At 40.8% G+C, this 13406-nt stretch overlaps 1 protein-coding gene across 1 annotated transcript in view; it reads right to left on the reverse strand.

The window, feature by feature from the left end:
- tmem121ab (transmembrane protein 121Ab) overlaps positions 1 to 2448 on the reverse strand; it is a 49217-nt gene extending 46769 nt beyond the window's left edge. Inside the window, exon 1 of the mRNA XM_032543509.1 lies at positions 2125 to 2448. The gene's annotated coding sequence lies outside the window, so the exon portion shown is untranslated. The remainder of the gene's footprint in view (positions 1 to 2124) is intronic.
- Positions 2449 to 13406: the final 10958 nt, after the last annotated feature.

Genomic DNA, 13406 nt, shown 5'->3' on the forward strand with positions numbered 1-13406 from the left:
TTCTTTGTTCAAAAGAGCTGCAGCAGACAGTCCAAGTGACGCATGGAGCGAGCGAGAAAACGGAAGCTGGGTGGTCACATCAATTTCAAGCGCCCGTCCAGTAAGCAAAAGGTCATACGTTTAATCCCAGCAACAGCTCATGTCCAGCTGGGATTAGATGGGTGTAGAATAAATAAATCCTTAAATGTGACAGTATTTTCCAAAATTAACACATTGCAGTTATGACTATAGCTCCAAACAATGATTATTATCATTACCGATTAACATGCTGAATAATTTCCAAATTAATCAATTTTGCGTTTGTTCTATGAATTGATAGACAATTGGGGGAAAAAATGCCCAACACCTCTCCAACTACCATGCATATAATAAGCAGGAAATCATGGAACTAAAGCATTTTTGCCTGAAAAATTCCTTAAACGATGAATCGATTAGCGAAATACTGGCCTATTCTTTTCGACAACTATTGATTAATTGACTAGTCATCTGTCATCTGAGCTCTAGGTACGACAAGGGGTGTCACGATTCTCCAAATCCTCGATTCGATTGCACTTTTGATTCTAAGGTCACGGTCAACGACATAATGTAACAATAATTTACTATGTATATCTTCAGCTTAAAACCATCGACCAAGCACAGCGGTCGTAGCAGACAGAGAGCAGAGAGGGCGACGGGCAGTCCACTAACTTGTTGTCTCTTATAAAACCAATATTAAGCTATAACCGCAAGAAAACTCTGCTAGCTGCTAGGCTAATGTGCAATGGTTAACGCACAGAATATGGTACACGCACATAGCAGAGCTTGCAAACTGGGGCTTTTTTGTCAACAACGCGAACAATGTCCTCATAATTTACTGGAAATCCAAAATACTTCCACACTTCAGTGAAAGACGAGGGGGTTCAAGTTCTGTCGATGGGTCATGCATCTGCAGTTGCCATGCTAACTTTTGACTGGCTGTTGCTAAGTTACAGGAGGTTGACTTGCAGCACTTCAACACGTGTGACAAGCATGGAGGCGTGGCAACATCAACGATTCCATTTTTTAAATTCGAAATTCGAGATTGTGACTTCGTTTTGGTCGATTTCGATGACACCCTTAGTTATTACTGATGATTGCCAAGAAGGTTGATTAAATATCTTGATTGAATATACATTACTCCAATACATCATAAGCATTATAATGGCTACTTGCAAGATCATCATTTGCAGTCACTTGGTTAAACACGTGGCAGTGCCACAAAAATCCATTAGAAGGTCTATGCAGCAGCAGTGTTTCCTGTTGAAGGGCCATTGACCAACAAACTGAAACCCACAGGCTGGGCTGCCCACACATAGTAAACCTCGCTGGATTTAGAGCGACAAAAATGTTATATAGTATTGAGTTAAAAGAGAGGAGCGCCTGTCTCAAGCTCATTATCAGATAGTCAATCTAAAATACAAATACTAGTGATGGTGAGCACGGGGGTCGTGAGGCTTATATTGTGTGTGGTGTGTGTGTGTGTGTGTGTGTGTGTGTGTGTGTGTGTGTGTGGTGGTGTGTGTGTGTGTGTGTGTGTGTGTGTGTGTGTGTGTGTGTGTGTGTGTGTGAGAGAGAGAGAGAGAGAGAGAATTTTCAGCGCAGACCAGAGGCACGAGCCGCTGCTGCCTGGGCACGCGCTGACTCTTCAAAATAAACCGCTGCCTTAAATAAAACTGGCGAGAGCGAACGGAAGCTGCGCTAATGATATTAACATTAATAATCATGTAAAATGATTACTTGACAATCCTTTGCCACATCACACTTAATGAATAACTGTTCGTAGGCTTCAAAGCCCCAAAAATGTAGTGGTTTAAAATCGAGAAGAGCGGCGGGAAGAGTCACAAACTAGATCGGTAAAAAAGTGGCAACACTGGCGACATTTTTCCTTTTAAACTTGCAGGAAGAAACTGCTCTACTGCTTTAATTTAGGCTATTTAATGAATTCACCCCAACCTAGACATATGTATGACTTGTATGTTTATCCGATATCTCTCCCCGAAGCAGCGTCGAGACAAGTCGTAGCATGTTCAACAAATTGTGGCAGAGTGATCTTTTTCTTCTAGCCTAATGCGACGAAGCGAAAAGCCTGCTGTTGAACTCGCTTACCTCCAGTGGGCGGTTAGTCTCTGTCCGGGGTGCTGAAACCTTTAGTCTCTGTCCGGGGTGCTGAAAAGCATTGCAGACTCCGGAGAGGCTTTGTAAATCCGCTGCAAGGAGGCGCCGAAAACGCTGGTCCAACAACTGCTGCCGCCGCCGTCAAGTTACGGTAAAGAAAATCCCATTCCCTGCCGCGTGTCCGTTACAGCACAGACAGCACCTGAGGTAGCGCGACTGTGACTCGAAATTGTAAATTCAAATATCATATGGGAAAGTGTAGCTTGCTGGCTTTGTGGAGCCGCTTTGGCAAGTGTAACAGCTGAGGCTTCTTCAGTTGCTCTTTCCTCCGGATGGGCGCTCTCTCTCTCTCTCTCCTCTCTCTCTCTCTCTCTCTCTCTCTCTCTCTCTCTCTCTCTCTCTCTCTTTCTCTCTCTCCCCCCCCATATTCTTCTCATTCTAATCACTATTCAGTTCATATATGCTAGCATGAGAAGGGGGGCACAGCTTCCAGTATCCTATAAGCTACATTAAACATGAGCAAATTACTTCCAATAGTTAAACAGAAATTAGTTGGAATAAGCTTTATTTTTAGTAATGTGATAAAGAAACATTCAATGTAACTTAGCTCAATTTGACTCTGCCAAAAAAATGACGTCCCTGCTGCATTATAGGCTATGAGATGAACACAGACGTCTCTATCCACACACACACACACACACACACACACCACACACACACACCACACACACACACATACACACAAACACACACAAAAACACACACAATTACTGTGGAAGAGAATTCAATTTATGTTCAATTTACTCATGTAGAGGGAAGAGCCATCTGTTTCTGTCGCATCCTGCGCCGTCATTTTTTCTTTTGTATTTAACAGAGCTTGCAAACAAACTCCCACACCCTGTTTATAATACATTTATTTGTGATGTTTTGGTGCTAGTACATCAGGCAAAATCACTTTTCCAACTTTTGACCTACTCGTCCCTCTCATACACAAGGCATACGTATATGTGCAAATGTGCAAAGTATTCTCCCGTTTTTAACAGAGCAACAGTTTTACACATAATATTTAGTGGTAAATGGCAGTCAACAACAGCGCTGGGAGGATAAAGTCAGGAAAGGAAAGAACTAAAGTCATTTTTAATTTGGGAATTTATTACACCAGTTCCCAGAGAGCAATATTATAATAATTAGTAATGTCATAGAAGATCAAATACCATAATGTAAGGTCAGGTCACTATAAACTCACACAGTATAAAAGAGCAGCAATACTAAAGTGGTTAAATTGTAAAATAAAAAGTATAGTCATTGTTAACTCACTCAATAGGTCACTGTATATTTTTAAATACAATATAATGCATGATAAAGTCACAAAACCCACTGGTAAAGGAGTTACAAAGGATAAGATACTAAGACTATTATCACTATTTTTTGTAATCACTTTTTTATTTTTTTTTATTCATTTAGTAACAAACAATACTAGGACATAGGAACGCGTCCCAGGACCCAGAAGAAGAAAACAAATTCAGAGGAAGAAAAAGGGAGGCAGGGAGACAATACAACACACACACACACAGACAGAGGCTAGACCGGACAGACCTCACAGAGTCCGCAATGCTCCACCAAGTGTCCATAGTTTTTTCCGGCGCTCCATTAATCCACGGTGTTGAAAGTGTCATACACACTACATCCAGGTAGGTCCGCGTGCGGATAGGCAGGTCATGGGGTGGTTTTCAACGGGTTGCAATCATTTTCTTTGCAGCTGTAAGTCCAGCAAATACAGCCCGTTTCTGAGTCCCAGAGAGCTGAAAGGCTGACAGGTCATTCACAATCAAGACCTTAACAGAAACAGGCACAGTAACATTTGTCAAGGCGGACATTTTGGATTCAAGATTGTTCCAGGACTGACCAACGGGAGAGCACTCCCAGAACATGTGAAGATATGTACTAAGACTATTATCTATTATACGTGGTTCTTTACCATAAGAAATTCAAATGCCTCCATGCAAGTGACGGTCCTAAGATCAATGGATTACTATGTCACTAGTTTTACAGGTATTTGGTCATAAAACCAAGTATAGACAAATTAAAATGTTATCCTGATAATCAATCAGTCAATCCAACTTTTATTTTTTTGCACATTTCCTACAAGTTAATGCAACACATTGTGCTTTGTACAAAAGCAACATAAAAAAATAATACTTTGTTCAATTATACAGAGTTAAATATATACAAAACATGTATCGAACATGCACACAAACACACACACACACACACACACACACCACACACACCGAAGATCAACATTGAACAGCAACAAACTCAGTTATTCATAGACTTGTAAAAAGCAAGGTTTTTAACCTTTTTTTTTTTAAAGTGTTGAATGTGGAAGCCTCTCTCAGTTCCACTGGCACGGTGTTCCATATCATTGGGGCGTAGACACAGAAAGCAGCCTCCCCTGCTCTCGAGTTACAGCGAGGGACGGTTAAGAGACCGCTACCTGTGGATCTGAGGGTTCTTGCTGGTTCATATCGAACGAGCATGTCTCATATACTGAGGTGCCATTAAGTGCCATTATACGAGGAGCAGAATCTTAAAATCAATTCTAGCCTTGACACTTGACACACTTGGGAGCCAGTGTAAAAGTCTAAGGACAGGTGTGATGTGGTCAAACTTCTTTGTTCCAGTCAGAACGCGTGTAGCCACATTTTGAATTAATTGTATTCGCTGCACAGCGGATTTTGGGACGCCGGTGAACAGACCGTTACAGTGATCTAATCTGCTTGTTATAAATGCATGACTCAATTTTTCAGAGTCTGCTTTTGACAGAAAGACCTCTAATTTAGAAATATTTTTAAGATGGTAGAAAGTGAATTTTTTTTGACTTGATTGATATGACACTTAAAATTTAAATCACTGTCTAATATTACACCCAGATTTCTGAGTGGTATGTAGGTGTAGGTGTAGGGGTTATGTTTCTTCATAACATGTGCAAGTGGGAGCATGTAGAGAAGTCTGAAGTTCTCAAAGGTTCACTTCTTGGACCATTATCTGCAATGTTTCCCAAACTTAGGGTCGGGACCCAAAATGGGTCGTAGACCCGTTTTATTGTGTCGCCAATTGGCAGAGAACAGACTAAATGCTCAGCAGGACCTCAGAATGGTACTTTCAGTAACCGAACCTAGAATAGATCAGCTGGTTGATATATTCAACCAGCCACATACATCTCATTAAATTCAAGTCAGCATTATTTAAAAAAATGTTGATGTCGGTATTGAGGGATGTTGGGAGGGGATACGAAAATGAGTCGAGAAAGGGGTGAGACACAGAAAGTAGAAGAGAGACCTTTTCTGTTTTTGTTTACTTTTATAATGGAACAAATATACTTCACATAAATTTAAATTCATGGTTTTGTTCCGTAAATTTGGGTCCCGGGGAGACACCAAATTCCTCTTTTGGGTCTTGAGCGGAAAAAGTTTGGGAACCACTGGTTTAGATAATGGTCCAAGAATTGAACCTTGGAGAACTTCAGACATAATGGCCATTTTGTCCGAGACAAAATCCCCAACAGACAGAAAGAATTACCTGTCCAGCAGGTAAGTTCTAAACCAGTTTAAGACTGGACCAGACAGGCTGACCCATGTTTCTAATCTGTGCAATAAAATCTGATAGTCAACGCCATTAAAGGCAGCGCTGAGATCCACGAGTACGCTTAAGTGCAGTTTCTGTGTTGTGGTGGGTCTGAAAGCCTGAATGATAAATGTCCAGCAGATTGTTTGACGATGAGCTGAAAGGAAACCGTTTTTTTTCTATTATCTTGCTGAGAAATGGCAGGTTGGAGATGGGCCTATGGAGACAGATGACTGGTGTCTCAAGATTGCACTTCTTCAGGAGTGGTTTAATGACCGCTGTTTTGAGCGCTGCAGGAAATACGCCAGATTTTCTAATACCTCATGTGCTAAGCAGTTAAAAACAGTTTTAAAAATGGGGTGGGGAGAGGGTACAAGCAGCAGGTGGAGGACCTGAGCTTGTCAGTAGTATCATTTAATTTTTTTTAGGTCAATGGGAAGAAAATGAGGCATGGTAGCTGTCATTCCTGGAGAACTGGAGGGTAGGATGATTTGTAGACCTTGATACACTTATATTGTAGTATATTACAGTCTGATAGCTATGATTTTGTTGTTTAAAAATGTAGCAAATTATTCACATTTTTCAGTAGACAGCATCTCTGATGGGGTTGTAGATGGAGAGACCTTTTTAAAAATTTAAAAAGTGCAACAAAATCCTTTTTAGTCAGCTCTGAATGCTGACGAGCTGCATCGACTGATCCAGCATGTACAATGACTCGGTTGACTGAGGACAGGAGTGAGTGCAGCGGGCCCGGAAGCATATCCATGATGATGGCTTCATCCTCTGGGATCATGAATGGCTGTACAAAAGTTCATAGTGATCCATCTAATAGTTGTTAACATATTTCAGTCTGGACCAAAGATGTGGGCCGACCAACGCCATCCACACAGCCATGCCGCAAGATGGCTAAAAATATGAATTATGATGAAACACCTAAACCCACTATTGAATAGCAGAAACAAAGCATTAACCATGAAAATTATCTATATTACATGCTAACATGAGACCTTAAAAAACCATCACGTAAGATAAGGCCATAAGTTCACGGTTGAATGTATGGACTTATTATAACTGGCTATCCAAGAACAATATTATAGGAATAAGGGATGATGATGAAAAAAGATAAGGTCACTTACTCACTTCCAAAGAACAGAGACATAGACACAGAATAAATCTGTATAGGAGTATTACATATTACATGATGCCATAGACATGGAAAAAATACACTCAAGCACGTAGTAAAGTCACGGTTGTAGTACCATAGCAAGTCCATAGACTAGGCTACATCCCTGTAGGGTTGTAATGGGAATATTATAGTGTTTGTGCGTCAGGGATTTGGCAACCCCCTTTACCCCGTAGAGGAGAGGAGTCTGCTCCGTCTCATTAGCTTTCAAAACGACATCTATATAGAGTGACTGCGCACAGCTACTTCAAATCAAGTAGGCAAGGAAAAGCCCTCCTCCACTTGCTCGCCATTTTAAAGTAGTCCCGAACCCACACATACCGGCATCACATTAAAAGTAATTTACAATGATTAGGGATTTCATAAGCTAATTTGTGCCGATTAAACTCAGAGATAGACGGAGATGTGAGGTGACTGTTTGAGTGAGCTTTGATGGGGAGATCAGAAGGTTATTCCTCAGTCTGAGTCAAAGTGAATGTAGGATGGGAGGTGTTAAATATTGAGGATTCTCCCCTGTTAGATCTCTTGCTCCAGCCTCAACATTATGTAACGATTTTTCTCATGTTTTTGGGGTGTGAGAAAGATTGTCCACTGGCTGCCAAGAAGGGGAAGCTGACTGCATGAAGCTTTCATCATACAGTGGTGAGGCACTACAATCCACAGTAGCTACCTGTGTTACTCCAGCAGAATTTAAAGTGCTTGAGAAAACCACTTGATACAAGTGGTGTATGTTCTTTACTGAGCATTCAATTAAAAAAAACAAAAAGCAGCAGGTGTATTGCTGTACATTTTTTACATTAAATGCCGTCTTTGTATTCACACAACTCCAATGCCTCCGTGTGTGCAAATCAATTCACAATATTGCATAGTTGAAGATCCTATTAGGGAACTTATCTCTGGATTTGTCATTAGTCTCAATTAGGCAGTCTGGACTGATACAGAGTTCCTATCGCCATATCCAGTACCCCCAAATGCATCTTTTTTTTATCATTATAACACATTATCTGTGATGTTTATGAAGAAGTATGCATAAAAACTAACATAACAAGAGAGTGGCAGTAGCTACAGACTTTGTAACACATCAGTTTCACAATCATTGCAACAGGATTAAGATTACAACATCAGTGACAGCCGGATCATGGAAAGACTACTGGCCTGATTTTCATAAAACGTGGTTGAAGGATGTTGCATGGGTCCAAGTAAGAAATTATTACATTTTAGAGTGGATCTGAATCCCAGGGTGGATACACAAACTATTTTTCACTTTAGTTAACATTGCGAGATAGGGCTTTTGTGCTGCATTCATGTCTGGGGGTCTGCGCTTTCTGAGTGCCCTTCTAGTTGTTAAATGTCTTCATCATTTATCATCAAAAAGGGATTGCAATGTGGGAGAAAAAAAAAAGAGTGTATTTCAGTATAGAAGGTTGGCCTTGGTGCCTGATTAAAAATGTATTGGTGGGTGCAGTTTCAGTTTCTACTTCCAAACAACATGAGTGTGAAGGCTCATGTACCTTCAATTTCTTGGTGCGTAGGAGGAAATGTCCATAAGCAAGAGAAGAGAGAATTCTTGCACACTGTTCTCTTACTTGCAATGTAATAAAGTTGATTGCAAGTAAAGAACAGTGTGCAGGAATTCTCTCATAAAACACAAAACAACATGTGTTTTAAAGCAAAAGTGTCACTAGTTGAGTGGTTTGCTTTGATGTTCGCTCCCCTACCTTGCAGTTTGGAACATCAAGTAATCATAGCAATATATAGCATTTCATTCTTTCTTTCTTTTCTGTCGGAAAATTGGGCCCAGTCATGCAGTGCCACATTTTAACACATCAATTGATTTCAGTTATCCATTTATTTGCTGCTAAATTGGTCCTTTATTAATTCTTACTAGCACTCAAAGGTATTTACCATTTACTAAATGAAACTAAACTGAAATGAAATTTTTGAGTCTTATGGCAACAAGCTTGAATTTTTATTGAATTAAAGTTTAGTGAATTGTTTTCACAGTTTAAAAAAAACTTTCCTAATGTCTATTTTCAAAGAGGAGTTGTCTTCTTCTGTAAGTGTCTTTACAGCTTGGCTGCAAATATTTTTTTTCGGTCACAGTGATTGTCACTTATTCAGAAAGAAGTAGGGAAAGTATTTTCATGCATGAAGAATTGTTAGGTTTATTGGCAACATCCTATATGATAACATCAGTAGAAAGATTCTCCTTCCAGCACAGGCCCTTCCCTTTAGGTTGTTTTCTTTGCCTCCGTTTCGGTTTCTGCAGCAAAAGACTGTACAGGAGCTGTAGTCCCTGTTTATATTTTGCACTTACATTCTTTCTATTTTCTCGAGTTCTGCAGCATTTGTGCATCTTTATCGCTCGTTGTGCACACTGCAACCGCTGCAGGTGACCCCCCAGTGACCTGAGGCGTTGAAGCCATGGTCTCCTCTGGCCTGTCCTAAATATACTTGGGGTTTAGGACTTGGAGGGTTGAGCCCTCGGGAGCCAAACAGAAACTGGTGTAAATGAGGCTAGCATTTCAGTCACTGTGTTTGTGTAGCCAGCAGCTACTTCAGCAGCTCCAGCCTCTACACATCTGCTGCTGACCCTCGCTTTGCCAAAAGAGCAATTGCATTTTGTAGCTCCCAGATTAGTCTGTGTGGTGACATAATGATTTTGTCCCACATAAGGGTAATTTGACATGCTCTGCTTGCCTATGTGTTGCTTGCAGGCTTGTGTGTTGCTTCTCAAATCCCACACTCTGCCTCTGCCTCATTACTGTCAAACACATCAGGAGATGGTTCCTCCGTTTGGTGCACATTACTGCGTGTGTATGTGAGCGTGCCGCCACATCCACAAGAGCAGCCCCACTTATGTGTGTGTCATATTGTCTGTTTTCATGCAGGTCTTAGGCTGGTCTGCTATTTGTTCTCATCTGCATGATGTCTACTTGCTATCCATTATTCATGAAGTTTTTTTCCAAACACAACTTGCTTTTTCACGCTTTTTAGGCTTTTTCTCAGCTTTTATTTCCCTGCAGCTTCCCTTCTGCGTTTGCTCCGAGCAACGCTTTGATGTCATGCTGCTGGCCCAGCTGTCTGGACCAGGTGAGTTGGGATGTAATTGTAATAATAGTTTAAAGGATACATTTACTTAAACGTAAATCCTTTTACATGGCCAATAATATACATGCATACGCACCATTTTAACCAAATCAGAATATAGTCAAATACATGTAATGTAATGCAAAAAGCCCAAAAGCATTGAAAAGAAACCTTGAGATGCCCCTGCAAAGTGTCCTGATACTTTACCTTTCGGCCCATTAAAGTAAATATGGACACCAAACATCACGAGTGATATTTCTACAGCACTCTTGTAATTGAGGATACCTAATAAGTTACAGTAAGATGAAACTTTAACGATCCCCATGGGGAAATTGGGCAGTGCAGTGGAAGTAAAGAGAAGCACTATGCTTCTTGCTTCTCACAGATACATTTAATGCACATAAGTACACACTCTCATGCATAATGATGGAGTTAGTCACGTACAGATTCCTTATTGGATGTCCATGCATTTTGTACCACTCATTTTCACCTCCAAGTAAATCTGTTTCGTTTTTATCAAAGGAGCATTTGAGAAAGGGAGATAAGAAGAAGGATACAAACAGTAAATTCTTTCAGGAAACAGTGGCACTAGTGTCGGTGAGGTATTGGCTGCCGAAACAAGCCCGCTCCCCTCTTATCCTTCCTTTCCCTTTCACCCCACTTCCCTGTCGGGCTTCTGCATCTCCTCACGGCTCACTTTCATCTGAGCTGCACTATAAACAGAGCTTCTTAACATTTCAAAGCTCATACCTGTTATGTCTGCTCTCACTTGCCTCCCATCTGCAGTGGCGTCAGGCCAGGCAGTGCTGATACAGTGGGACTGGACCTGAGCGTACACATGTGCTTGGCCAGGGGTAAAGAGTGTGTATGAGGGATGATGAAGAGCCAGAGTGAAAGCACAGAGGCATTCAAAGTGAAAGAGAATCGTATGTAGAGTATAAAGGATTATACTCCTACAGCAGGGCAGGTAAACAGTGAGGTGGATTTGAGCAAGTACGCAGTCTGACACAAAGTGAAACCTTGGCTTGTTTATAGTCAACGAATGTGTAAATGTGAGAGGATTTCAGTGAAATATGCGAGGTAGTGGCAGCGTGTCATTATGTGTGTGTGTGTTAATGCATTTATTAGGCAGGCATTTGGCATTTTGAAGCCAGCTAGGGGGCTTTGAAGCATATTGTGTGTGTTTGTGTCCACACAGATATGAGTGTGTAGGTAGTGGAGTGCATTAAAAGCCTGCTTGGCACTCTCTGTGGAGAGACAGGGGGCCTGTTCCAAGATAAAACTAGACTTATATCAGCTTGTTGGGTATTTGGCAGATTTAGCCCTCTAAAAATATAATTTACATATTGATTGTGTATATGATAAAACTTAATGTAAAAAATGTAATTGTTTATTACTGCCAAGGGACTATTTTTTTGTGATAAAATATTTGTATTTATTTATATTTAAACAATTAACAAACAATACACTGCTACATAGGAACGCGTCCCAGGACCAAAGAGAAAATTAAAAATTAAAAGAGGCACAGAGGAAAGAAGGGGAAGGGGGAGATCTACCAACAACACAACAGAGCTCGCAGCTCACCAGCAAGACACACATAAACAGACACACACAAACAAACAAAAGACATTGACAGAGAGACGGACACGGGACACCAAGGGACAGCTCTTGTGGCACATATGGCTTCATTAATAAGAAATCTTTGTTGCAAAACTTACTTTGGCTGTGAGTATATATCCTTACTCATATGTATGGCCTGTTGTTTTATGCTTTTTTCCATTTATTTCCTATAAACATGCTTTGGCAAAATAAGCATTTCTTGTCCTGTGCTAATATAGCAAATGACATTGAATTGCAGGGATGCAATTGAATGGATGTTTAGGATGAGGGCTAGAGTGATAAAAGGAGGGAGGGAGTGAGATTAGAGCGTGAATGTAGGGGGAAAGAGAGAGGGATTAGCAGAGGGCAGAGTGAAAGAGAAAGAGCATTGCTCTGCCAGGTGAGCTGTGAGGTGAGCCAAAGCTTTCAGAGATTATAACAGACTGGTCAGAAGTCAATCAGGAGGACACGTTTTAGATACTGTGAGGCTTTTCACCTCCTGCAGCTCGATCACCACAGTGACTCATTGTCAGTTTGTGCCTCATTACCTGTCCTTGAATCAGCATGTTGTGAAACAAGTTGCTGAGGAGAGTAAGGAGCAGCTAAATGCAAGGATGCTGATGGATGTTGATGGAATGGTGGGGAGCGAGAATGGGGGGTGTAGTTGGGATGAGGATAGATGGAAAGAGAAGGGTTGGGCTCTAATCTTTTAGAGTTGTACTACAGTAGCACAAAAATATGGAAGTGCTGGAGTATTTCTGGTTAGTAAGGAACACTATTCCTCTCTCTGTTTACCACAGAATTGTTTAACAATGCCACTATTTGTTTTCTGTCTGCATAGAGCAAGTCAGCAGATACATGTAATCAAGTAAATTTAAGGTTATTGTATTATTATGACAGTGGACAAATAAGGGACTGAAAGTATAATGCTGGCAATATTCTGTGTTTTAGTTAACAATTTTTAGTTTTTAAACAAATAGAAATACTCTCTTGGAATAATCATTTGCATCTGGTATGTGTGTGTGTGTGTGTGTGCGTGCGTCGTGTGTGGTGCTGCGTGGTGCGTGGTGTGCGTCGTGCGTGCTTGTGTGTGTGTGTGTGTATGATATAAATGGCTTTTGATTGAGTTTCCTGTTAGTTATCCGCACAAGCTCCAGGAACGTGAAGAAAAGTTTGCTTGTTATATTCAGCAATCATTTACCCCCCCCCCAACTGCTGTCCAGAGCGTGTCAACTGTCTACTGTGTGCTGCACCAGCTTGCTTATTGTTCGGCCATTTAGTTTTATTTTTAATACCCAATGTCTAATGCTGTCAAAATTGCTCCAAATTCAAAACCCCAAGTTCATTGGGTACCCAGGAAACCAAGTATGAAGTAGATTGAATGAACTCTTTATGAAATATGCTGAGACACAGAGACAGACACACAGAGGCCTCCCGCTTTATTAGATAGATTAGGCTTCAGTACTGTGGCTAAAAACCATACAACCCTCTCTTCAACAGTTGAAACGAATGTAAGCATAATTTACAAAAGTAGCATTAAAGAGCAATCAAATATCCCCTACGGCTACAGCAGCATAAGATGAGCATTTTGAAGAAATGCTCTGCTTGCTGCTGCAGAGTGAGACTGACTATTCTCAGAGAGTCAACTATAAGAGAAAACAAGGTAAATAGTAGGATTTTTAATCATTTCGCTGCAAATCACTCAAATTAAACTAGGGGATAGCAACACTGACAATGGAGGTGAGCAGGTAATGACAAAAGAATTATTTTGGAG

The sequence above is a fragment of the Etheostoma spectabile genome, chromosome 18 (genome assembly GCF_008692095.1).
Source record: "Etheostoma spectabile isolate EspeVRDwgs_2016 chromosome 18, UIUC_Espe_1.0, whole genome shotgun sequence".
NCBI classification, from domain to species: domain Eukaryota; kingdom Metazoa; phylum Chordata; class Actinopteri; order Perciformes; family Percidae; genus Etheostoma; species Etheostoma spectabile.